The sequence below is a fragment of the Amblyomma maculatum genome, chromosome 9 (assembly GCF_055883805.1).
Source record: "Amblyomma maculatum isolate TAMU_Amacu chromosome 9, ASM5588380v1, whole genome shotgun sequence".
Classification (NCBI taxonomy): domain Eukaryota; kingdom Metazoa; phylum Arthropoda; class Arachnida; order Ixodida; family Ixodidae; genus Amblyomma; species Amblyomma maculatum.
The window spans coordinates 115,599,557-115,612,152 of NC_139352.1; the positions used below are offsets into that span (position 1 = coordinate 115,599,557).

Consider the following 12,596-nt stretch of genomic DNA (forward strand, 5'->3'; position numbering starts at 1 on the left):
GTAACTTCAGGCTTCCTCACTAAAGCACTTTCGTCACCTTATAAACCGGCTGTAAGGGGTTTTAGTTCAGGAAGGTAGCAGTGGTACTATGTAGCTTTCGACAGCTTCCCGCTACGTTCCCCAACGTGCGGTGTAACTTCTCTGCAACTGCTCTTCCGGCGAATAACTTGAAATGAGCACATGCAAGAAGGCGCTTTTAGAAGCTCAGCCTTGACTACAGTAAAAAGCTTACGGGACGAAATTTGTTTCGGAGTTCTTCGCAAACACGGTAAAACCCATACATTAGGCAGGCGCACGGATCATCTGCAAGAAGCAGGATTTCAGCAGAAGTGCGGGCTCGTCTATATATGTTACTGAATACATGTAGAAGAAGCAAAACCTTCTTTCACGCCGTTTGGGTAGAGTACGTCTAAGGATCGGTTACCAAAGCAGGCGAAAGCTTTTTCATTGTGTTCCTTTCCAGACCATATAGCTGATCATAAGCTTGAAGCGTGGCTGCTGAGTACCAACAAATCGTCCTTTCATATCTGTTACTTCAGCTATCGAAACCCAAATGTCCCAATCGCAGCGCTCATCTCGTATCTTACGAAGGGCTTCCTTATACAAAGGCTGGAGGTAGTTTCTTTCCAATGTAGATTCGGATGGTACCTTCTATTGCGATACTTCACCAGGAACTGTTTGAGTGCCGAATTTTCAGTTTTTGTCTTTCCAATGTTAGCAGCCAAATTCATTGCATAAATCAACGCACAAGGTAATCTTCTTACCATTCTTACAAGTTTCTGTCAAGAACAATTGTATCGACGCTAAGGCTTCCTGGCGCTCGATACTAGCTGGGTGTCCAGCAGTTTTTTTCTTTTTTTTTTTGTGCTCACCAAGGTGGTACTTGTTTCCGCGAGGAAGATTTTAAAGTAACACTGATATCTGTTACATCGGATATGAAGGTACCTTAATAACAGACTAGAATACTATATAGGACGTGAAAAGGTGATACATCCGGATATAAAATAATACAAATGCAATATGCAAATGTTAATAATAGTTAGAGATGTTAATAATATCATGACCAATATGATCTCCAAGACAGCCTCAATCCAGTCCAAGTGGGCTCGGCAGCGCATCGATGCGTAGCACTTACACGGCTCCCATGTTCCTCACGCAGACTGTTGTCCTTCTTTGGCTCTCGTCTTCCCCCGGCGGCTCCTTGCTGACCGTGGACAGACCCCTCGAACCCTGGAAACCTCCACCACTCGTTCGTCTCCCGCTGTCCACTTCCGTGGACGGCCTACCGGCCATTCCTGCTGACCGGCCTGTTGAACCCCGCCACTGCACCGCTCCCCTCCCGACCATGTCACCGCCCTGTTTGCCGCCAACGCTGACCGGATATCACGCCCCGACATCAGCAGTGACGTCAGTCGCCACCGATAAAAAGGGGGCCGAAATCAGCACGCTGTTCAGTGGTGTCGGCAGCGCATCGATGCGTAGTACTTACACGGCTCACATGTTCCTCACGCAGGTAACAAACTGTTACTCTTTGTTCGCATGCCGAGCTCGATACGCCGCATTGATAGTATTGCCGAGCCCACGTTATTTTGTTGGAATTGCACGCGATTGTACTCTAGTTCTTCTCGAACTTCTATTGATGTCTGGCGATATTGAAGAAATCCCAGGTCCCCAAACTCGTACTACCCAAACAAACAGTGTCTTTATGTCCATTCTTGATGAATTTATGTCTGACCAAGCAGCCCTTCTAAATGAAATCAAGTCAATTCACACAGAGATTTCAGAGAACGATAAAACACTCGATGACATTAAAACAAGGCTCACTAAAATTGAAGACCATTTTTCATCAATTGATTCACTAAAACACACCGCTAGAAAGCATCCAGGAAGTAACAGAGCAGCATTCTACAAACATTTCCAACCTGACCGCGCGTATCGACAATGCTGAAGATAGGAATCGGCACTCCAACCTTGTATTTTTTTGCCTTAAGGATGCAGATCAGGAGACATGGGCAGAATCAGAGAAATTAGTTATAAATATATGTCAAGAGCACCCAGGCGTAACACTTAAGCAAACCGATATCGAACGCGCCTACCGCGTAGGTACCTTTGACAGCAATAAAAACAGACCAGTCATCGTTAACTTTCTTTCTTCAAAGTTAAAGAACAGATTCTCTGCAATGCAAGAACATTGAAAACTCAGGCTACGCCATTTCTGAACATTATTCTCTGAACACTCGCCAGGCTCGAAAATCCCTGATTGCGTTTGCTAAGTCCTTAAATAAGAAATTCAAGCTTCGCCGCGATAAGATGACAATCGACAACACGACATTTACGGCCATAACGAGCAGCAGATAATCCCGATTCGACCTTGGCGCCACGTTAACAACCCAGGAAATCAGCATCAACGTCCACTTAATGTTCTTTATACTAATATTAGAAGCATTTTACCGAAACGTGACGCTCTTCACAATCTCATCGAACCCGACGTGATTCTGCTTTCAGAAACATGGTTCGATGTGTGGGAACGATGGACTTGGAACTAGCATGTGGCCTAACACGCCATTCTTCTGCCTTGTGCAGGTGCTTGCTCTTGGACTTGCCGGACCAACAAAAGACGACGAACACTTCACCGAACTTAACACCGTGCAACCCCAATCTACAGCTGCCTAACAATCTTCACAGTGCTCAGCGCCTCGATTCCCTGGCATTATATCTTCACTGCCTCGTGGCGTTCCGACTGCGCCATCTAGTCTTCACATGACTTCACCGCATCGAGCTATAACACAGCAGCTACAAGCATTTCAACTTCAGTAGGCACGGTAGACTTGGGACGAGCATGTGGCCTAACAAGCCATTCTTCTGCCTTATGCAGGTTAGTCCTTACTACAGCTGCATAAAAAGTGACTGCCGTTATCTTTTGGTCCTACCGTGCCCGTGTCTCAATGGCTTATGATGTGTACTGTATGTGCTTGCTTCTCTTGTGCGGAGACGTTGAGGTAAATCCAGGCCCTAATCCAGATGAGTCTAGCACTCATGAGTTGCTGAAAAAATTGATTTTAGGTCAGAATAAGGTAGCTGAGGATGTGGCAGCCCTCCGTACGCAGTGGACAAATATGGAAAAACGTCTTGCGGAGTGGGATATCCGCTTCTTAGAAATAGAACAGCTAACTGCGCTCGTGGACAGTCTTGAACGAACGGTAAAATTCTTGGAGGCCAAGATTACTGACTTGGAGGACAGGAGTAAACGCACAAATCTAGTGGTTTTTGGCGTGTCTGAGGACGAAGATGAAACAGAGGTTGAATTGAGCAACAAAATTCTAACTGAAATTTTTTCCACTAAACTTGAAGTCGCATGCAAATCAGTTGGCAAAATTCACCGTCTTAGTCGATCTGGCAGATCGCAACCAGTTATCTTGTACTTTCAAGATTACGAAGAAAAAAACCAGATTCTGAAAAATGCTTACAAATTAAAAGGTTCCAATATATCTGTACTAAATGACTATTCGCGAGATACGCTCAGGAAGCGTGAACTTCTGTGGGACAGTGCTTCAGACGAAAGACAACAAAAAAGGAAAGTAAGCTTAATTCACGAAAAATTCGCATTGACAATAAAGTTTTTGTTTTGGATGATACGGAGAACGCTCGAGTAAAAATTGGAAAGTACATCAATTCTAAGAAAGACTGACTTCACTATGCAGATAATAAAGAACTCCGTATTATAAACATCAATGCCCGTAGTATCGTTAATAAATGTGATCAACTTGAGGCTATTATCATAGGTAATAGTCCGCATATAGTTGTTTTAACCGAAACCTGGCTACACAGCGGAATAGATGAAGTCGTGTTCCCACCATTTATCGTGTTTTTCTACGCGACAGATCGACGAGAGGAGGTGGGGTGGCTGTGCTGGTAAAAAAAAAAAGAATTGCCGTTCACTCTTTTGCGTCAGGCTCACAATAGAGAAACTATTAGCCTATACATTTCTTGTTGGGGACAATCTTTCCTGTTGTTAGCCGCTTATCGAGCACCTGGTTCCCCGCTACAATTCATGAGTGACTTGCGTACGCACATCACTTCGTTCACGCACAAAAAATATTTCTATTAGGAGACTTCAATCTTCCAGGAGTCAATTGGGAGAATAATACTTCTTGCGCTGAACTTACTCCCCATGTCATATATGCGTGATATAATTCTATGCCACAATTTGCATCAAGTTGTAACTTCACCTACGCGAGTGCATGGATCTTCGTCATCAATACTTGACCTTGTGTTTGTGAATAGAAATGTAGAAAAGTTCTCAGTGTCTGTTGAACGCGGCATATCTGATCATGAAATGGTATGTTTTTCATGCTGCTTGGAAAAATGCAATCCCAGAAAAGCAAAAAGTGTTTTAGTGGAGGACTTTTCGCGTGCCGAGGATGAAACTATTTTAGATTATCTAGATTTTCCCCTCAGCAACTTTAAAGGAAACAATGTTCTAGAACTTTGGGACAGGTTTAAAGAACTTTGTACATACTGTATTCAAAATTTTGTACCAAACAAAACAAAGAAAACAACGAAAGTTAATCCTTGGGTTACGCGGGAAGTCATTCACTTGAAAAGAAAGATTAAACGCTGGAGACGAAAGAACGCCCCTATAACACAAATTCAAACCGCGCGAGATAAATTAAGCTCGTCTATTGGGCATGCTAAACGGCGATGTTTTAACCACACTCTGCCCAATTTTATTCGCACCGTGCCACAAATATTTTGGACATATTTGAGTAAAAAAAAACAAACCAATTGAACAAATAGTGGATGGCGGCATTCTTATCGTCGAAAAGCAAAGTATTGCGGAGCATTTCAATACATACTTCCATAATGTCTTTGCAAATACAAGTGATATTTCGGTTCCCATTTTTTCAATGTCCGGTGCAAACTCGGAGCTTGTACCTGTACCGGGCGTAGTTTTCATGCTTCTTAACTTAAAAACCAAATCAACCCCTGGTTTTGATAATATATCGAATGTTTTTCTGCGCCGATAAGCAGAAATGGCGTCCAAGTTTCTTGCGATCATTTTTCATGCTTCATTATCCACTGCAACTCTTCCTATTGACTGGCGAACGGCACGCGTAGTACCTGTGCCGAAGAAAGGGGACTTAACATTGATAAGTAACTATCGCCCAATATCGCTAACGTCATCATGCTGCAAGATGGTTAAATGATAACATTGTACCCTCACCTGAGCAACATGGTTTTCGAAAGGGTTTTTCTACTGTCGCCCAAATAACATCTGTTATTCATTCTTTCGCGAATATTCTAGACAAATCCAGCCAGGTAGATGTGATATTTTTAGATTTCAGGAAAGCATTTGACCTTGTTTCGCACTCCAAGTTAATTGAAAAACATCGATTAATTAACCTTCTTTGTTTTATTGTTGTTTGGGTTTCAGCATACCTCACTAACCGAAAATAGTTTGTTAGTATCGATACTTACCATTCCAAGGAGCTTCCAGTTACCTCAGGTGTTCCTCAGGGTAGTGTTTTAGGGCCTTTATTATTCCTAATTTATATTATTGACATTGCCAGCGTTGTCACAGAACCAGTTCAAATAAAATTGTTCGCGGATGATTGTGTACTGTCCAGTGAGGTAACCGGTCACGATGATCAGATAACCCTGAACAATCATCTTCAGAACCTTCTTTGTTGGTGCAATCATTTCTAACTAAAAAAATAAATAGCCTATCTTTTCCTTACACTCTTGGATCTGAGCCACTAACGGAGGTTAGGGAATACAAATATCTTGGCGTCACAATAACTTATAACCTGAAATGGAACATTCATATTTCTAACGTATGTGACTCAGCTTTTCGTAAACTCTGTCTTCTACGTCATAAACTAAAACAAGCTCCCGCTGAAACTAAACTTTTAGCCTACAAATCAATAATAAGACCAAAACTGGAGTATGCCTGCATAGTGTGGGACCCTCACACAAAAACGAACATTGATTTACTAGAAAGAATGCAGCGTAAAGCAATCAGATTTATTTTTTCGAAATGCCTTATGACTGATTCCCCGACAGAAATAATGAGACAACATGGAATTCAGACATTGGAAATAAGAAGAAAAATACAACGGCTGAAATTTCTTTTTCTTAAAAATAATCTCCTCACCCTCACTCCTGAGCCTTATGTAACGCCAATGGCAGCACGCCGAACACGTCATCGTCATGCTGACTCTCTGACTCCCTATAATGCCAGAACTAACAATTTTAAACATTCTTTTTTCCCACGCACTATAAATGATTGGAATAATTTACCTCAGTCGCTACTAAACAGTATTGATTCCATTGACCGTTTGAATTACGGATTTCATTTTCTTGTGAATTAGTAATTACTCAAATTGATCTTTGTGTTATGTTTCCTTCTCACCGCTTGAACTGTACTGACGGTTCATTTGTACATTTACTCTTCACTTTTTTGTTTTGGGAATTGTTTGGTCACAAAACCCAGTGTTCTTTTTACCCATTTTGTTATCGCAGCTGGTAGGCTGCATTGCTATTGTGCACACTATTAATTTGGTCCTTTTGTTCTTACGTCTGCTAATGCATTAATTCTGTACTTTGTATGCCTCTCCTGCCTGGGCCAAAACGAGGCCTGCAGTATTGTATAAATAAATAAATAAATAAATAAATAAATAAATAAATAAATAAATAAATAAATAAATAAATAAATAAATAAATAAATAAATAAATAAATAAATAAATAAATAAATAAATAAATAAATAAATAAATAAATAAATAAATAAATAAATAAATAAATAAATAAATAAAATATATTAATCTATCAATAGCACTGAACTTCAGACTGCCTTTTTTGATTTTGACATTTTTCACCTTCACCGTTTAAATCGGCGAGGGGGCGGTGTCCTACCAGACGTCACATCCAGTGCTCTGTTATAAATAATAGCTCCCCTTTGGAAATTTCATTTTTATCATGCAAGACTTCATATCCGCCAGTAATTATTGGCGTATGCTATCGTCCACCAGATGCCGATTCTTATCTTGTTATGTATTTTCACGATGCCGTGCATACGATATCTTCATTGAATCCGCATATTCCCATCCTTCTATTTGGCGATTTCAACTTCGCGTCCATAACCTGGTCTAAGCTAGCTCGCACGATATCAAAACATAACACTGAAAGCTCATTTGTTGACACTTGCATGACTTTCGGTTTATCGCAACTAGTTTCCACACCCACACGTGTTACAGAGCACCTTTCGAACATTCTAGACCTCATGTTAACCTCTCATCCCGATAACGTCTCCTCTCTTGTGCATCTACCCGGCCTCAGTGACCATGAACTATTGAACTATTCAACGTTCAAATCTCAACTTGCACGCACTAAAAGCAGAAAGAAAGCCATAACTCACTATGATAAAGGTAACTACGAACACATTAACAGTGAACTTGCTGCTTTTAGCGCCTGGGTTTTTAGGGATCTTTCAACACGATCTGTCGAACTAAACTGGTCATTCTTTAAAGCGAAAATACAACAACTTACTGACACACGCATACCTGCAGTCGTAGTGCCTGATCGCCCTTCATCACCATGGTTCAACGCATCTTTAAAGCGCCTTCGTAATAAAAAGAAACGTCTATTAAGAATAGCTAAACTCACTAAATCCGCAGCTGCTTAGTCGAAATATAGTACAGCTTAAAAAATGTTTTAATCACTATCAGCGAAAACTAAAATGAGATTCTACTCATCCACGTTGCCCGAAACGCTTCGCGCTAATCCCCAAAAAATTTTGAAACGTTGTAAATCCAAAATATTCGAAACATTTATCTATGAAAGACGCGCACAACTGCCCAGTTTCTGATAAAGAAGCTGCCGAGTTATTAAAGAATTTTTTTCCGCAGTATTTAGAAACGAACCTAATGACGGAGCACCTGAAGTTAGTTACCCCGGCCATCCCATGATGCCTGACATTACGTTCGACCCTCTATGGCATTATGAAGCCCATCGAATCGCTCAAGCCTACGTCATCAGCTTGCGTCGATAAAATTAATTCCAAAATACTACAGAACACAAAAAACGTCACGAGTGTCATCCTATCGTATATATTTCAGCAGTCCCTTTCATATAGAGTGGTGCCGGCCGACTAGAAAGTGGGCAAGATCATTCCGGTTCCAAAAACAAGGTCCGTCTTCTTCATGTCAAAGCTGCCATCCTATCTCGCTCACTAGTGTTATCTCAAAGGCAATGGAACAGGTAATATACTCTAGCACAATTAAATTCCTAAAATTCATCAATTGTTTTCATCCTAGCCAACACGGTTTTTTAAAGGGTCTATCCTGCGAAACCCAACCAGCACTATTTGCTAATGACATAAGCTCTTACATTGATATTAATATTCCAGTAGACGCAGTGTTCATTGACTTCGAGGAGGCATTCGACAGGGTTCTTCACAAACGTCTTCTTTCTAAACTTGCATGCCTAAATATAAGCTCCTCAGTTCTAACTTGGATCCATTCCTTTCTAACTAACCGTCAGCAGTTCGTTTACGCCAACAAGTGTTCGTCGCAAATGTCCCAGGTCGTCTCCGGAGTGCCTCATGGTACTGTTCTTGGCCCATTGCTCTTCCTTATCTATATTATTCATTTGTCAAATAATATATCATATAACATTCGTTTATTCGCAGATCACCGCGTAATCTATCGCCCCACCAGTAGTACTGCCGACATAACCGCATTACAGTTCAGTTCAGTTCAGGCGTTCAGTCGTGTCCGACTCTTCGTGACCCTATGGACCATGTCACGCCACGCTTTCCGGTCTCTCACTATCTTCTTAACATCACATAGCTTCATCCGCAATGCCTCGAGAATGCCATCTAACCATCGCGTTCGCTGCCTACCCATTCTCCGGCGACCCTCAACCTTTCCCAACATCAAATCTTTCTCCAGCGACTCCTCTCTTCTCATCAGATGACCAAAGTAGCTGAGCTTTAACTTTAGAATTTGACCCTCCAATGAGCAGTCAGGGTTTATGGTCGACAATATCGACTGATTTGATCTTCTGGCAGTCCAAGGAACTCTTAAGAGTCTTCGCCAGCACCACAATTCAAACGCGTCAATTCTTCGGCGGTCAGCCTTTTTCACAGTCCAACTCTCGCATCCATACATCACAACTGGAAAGACCATAGCACGGGTTATACGGATCTTGGTTGGTAGACTAATGTCTCTGCTCTTTACTAGGCGGTCAAGGCTAACCATTGCTCTCTTTCCCAGAACATAACATCATATAACATTCGTTTATTCGCAGATCACCGCGTAATCTATCGCCCCACCAGTAGTACTGCCGACATAACCGCATTACAAAATGATCTAAATCACGTTCAATCCTGGTGTAACAAATGGTTAATGTCAATCAATACTAACAAAACATCTGTCATATTTTTCATCGAAAACATTATTTCCCTCCACCTAATTACATATTTTTTGGTTCACTAATCTCCTGTGCTTCTTCTTGCAAATCTTTAGGCATTAACTTAACCCACGACCTTTCATGGTATGATCACATCTCTGCAATCACAAGCGTTGCTAACCACGGTCTCGGCTTCCTTTGCCATAATTAAAACTGGCCTTTCCCTCTGTAAAACTTATGGCCTACCCAAACCTCGATCGACTAAAATTAGAATGCGCATGTGCTATTTGGGACCCGCACCAATCATACCTTACTAACAGTCTCGAAGCAGTACAAAAACGAGCCATCCGCTTTGTTTACTCTAACTACAGCTACTCCCCTAGTTTATCTAATCTAAAGTCTCAAGCTAACCTACCCCTTCTCGTTCGCCGACGTAACATGTTTCGATTTTGCCTTTTTCATAAATGTTATCATTCACAGCTATCCGACTCCGTCATTATGCCCTCTCACCGGACTTCACAGCGTGTCAGCCACAACAAAAGCGTTTATCCATCATCTGCCCACACTACTGCGCATCTTTTTTCATTTTACTCCAGACTGCAAAAGACTGGAATGATCTTCACCCTCAAACCATGCTCCACTCCAATCCACAATCTTTTAAAAAGTTCACAGAGAAAATAATTTGTTTGATAACAAATGTATCTTTAATTTTATGCCGCGAACCCTCATGTAATATCCCATTCCTGGGGCTTTTGAGGTGTATTATAAATAAATAAATAATATTGTACACTGGTGCAAGCGATCGGACATGGCTATTAATACAGAAAAAAAAGTTTCTTCGTATAACTCACAAGACAAGTGCACAAGTATTCCCATACAAACTCGAATCATCATTATTGTAGCAAGTGGCGTCAGTAAGGTGCCTATAGGTGTAACACTTGCTAACAAACTTTCTTGGGACTTTCATATCGATAATATCTGTTTACTTGTATTCCGAAAACCCTGTTACCTCAGGCATAAGCTTCGAAACGCTCCCGCTGATGTTACGCTCCTAAGCTATAATACACTAATTAGACCTAAGCTTGAATACGCATGTGTAATTTGGGACCCTTACACTAAGTCGAACATCAAGCAGCTCGAAAGAATACAAAAAAAAAAGAAGTTAGGTTAATATACAAAGTTTCTTCGCACTGACCTCTTCCCCCCCTCCTCCCCCCCCGAAGTAATGCTTGACCATGGTATTGAACTACTACAGCTCAGAAGACAAAATTTCTATTGAGATTTTAATGCCTTACGTCGGAACAATAAACTGACGCTTGACACTTCGATTTATCTTTCGCCGATGCCAGTAAGAAATATACGACTCTATCAAAAACTCTATTATGACCTTATTTTTCAAGAATTCATTTGTTCAAGTTTTCCTTTTTTCCTCTCACCCATCAACGACTGGAACTCACTACTCGAACCATCGTAGCTTTAAACATTGCAACATATGTCTTCTTTTTTGGCCATGTTTGAAGTTACTGTATTATGTATTTTCACTATTAACATTGCATTGCCAAATCATGTCTGCTTATGCTGTATAATATTGTATTGTTCACTGCAGTTGCCCTTCCTGCTTGGACCTCACCAATAGTCGGCAGTATGTACGTAAGTAACGAAAATAACTAACGGGGTAATAATAGTAAGGTTTATAAGTTGTTAAGGTTAGTAACCTGGTAAGTTTCCTTGGTTTACCGCTGCTCAGCGAAATAAAATATGCTGAAGGGCTGCAGTGAAACGTTCCTCAATTTTCGGTTAACTGCAATGACTCCAATAGTACGCCCTGAGCAGGAGCCCCAGCGCCGTCCTTCAGTGTTCCACTGTGTGCGTCATTGTCCTCGCAGCCACATGGATTCTATATTATCGCGTCGAAATGCAACAATGAATGGACCGTTTAAGTACTAAGCTGATGGCTTAATAAGCCCCGTCAAATTACCTGGAAAGTATGGAAATATTGAAGCGTGTTGCATCAGCGAAGCTTCCACTGATTGTATTACCGGTGCTTCTACAGGACGTTACGGATTCTGGCTTAGAGCGAAGGAACCAGACCGATGGAAGGATCGAGGAAATATGGCGCGAAAATGACGGCGGTAGAATGGTCGTCATTCATTCGTTAAACCGGAGCCACATTACACCTTGAGTATGTGAGTGCACGAATATGCCATCCTGTGGATGTATGACAGAGAGCTTTCCAAAGTATGTTCCTATAGACAGACGGCGGCCAAATGCCATCAGGTGAGGATAATACGCTGCCTGAGCACAAGGAAATGTAGTAAGGAGGGTTACACAGGTAGAAACTATAATAATAATAATAATAATAATACTAATAATAATAATTTTTATTTCTGCCTCCAAAAGTACATGGACAGAGGAGCTTCAGAAAAAGTGTTAAAAAAAAAACAGCTTGACAAAGTTACAGCCCCTATTTGCAAAGCAGCAGCAGTAGCAAACAATGACTCATTCATTCACATGTAGTCTTACACAAGGAAAAAAAAAAAAACAGGAAAGGAAAGAAAAAAAAATAAGAAAAAACGAGCAGCTGATAACTGTGCAGTATCATTCACTACAAACTGAACAGAAACGGCAAAAAAAAAAGAGCCGTTTGCAAGAAGACAAAAGAAGAATAGCTGAGTACATTGCAATATCATTCACTGCGAACGGAACAGAAACAGCAAAATAGAGCACTTTCATCAAATGTATAATAATTTCATGCATCAGATGTATAACGCAGAATAAAACAAAAAACAAAAACAAAACCGTTATAGCAGTGTAAGTCAGAGTTAAAGAAATTTGCCTAAACCTTCTACATGCATGCTAAGCAGCATCCAATGGGTGCAATTAAAGAAGTCAAAGTTTACAGACGAGTAAGCATTCATGTGTCAAGCTTTCTTGTTTGGTGTTTAGGCGTGCCGTTGGCACTATGCAGTTTTCAGGCTTTCTCAGGGGGTAGTTCGTTGATTTTTCTTTTAAATTTGCCAAGCTTCACATATTATTTATTTTATTTTTAATTTCTACTCTAAAACGAATGCTTAAGCGGCATTGATACAACTCAAAAATTGGTACCACACCATCTTCAAAAAAGAGACCTTTGCTGGGCGACCTGTAATTAACGTTAAATGTATAGTTAAGAACCCTTTTTTGTAA

The 12,596-nt window shown here is 40.9% G+C and overlaps 1 long non-coding RNA gene across 1 annotated transcript; it reads left to right on the plus strand.

The window, feature by feature from the left end:
* Positions 1-1,165: 1,165 nt before the first annotated feature.
* On the plus strand, positions 1,166-11,173 carry LOC146180204 (uncharacterized). The gene is made up of 3 exons (XR_014700962.1): positions 1,166-1,513; positions 2,584-2,875; positions 11,017-11,173. It is a non-coding gene; the product is annotated as an uncharacterized LOC146180204 (long non-coding RNA).
* Positions 11,174-12,596: the final 1,423 nt, after the last annotated feature.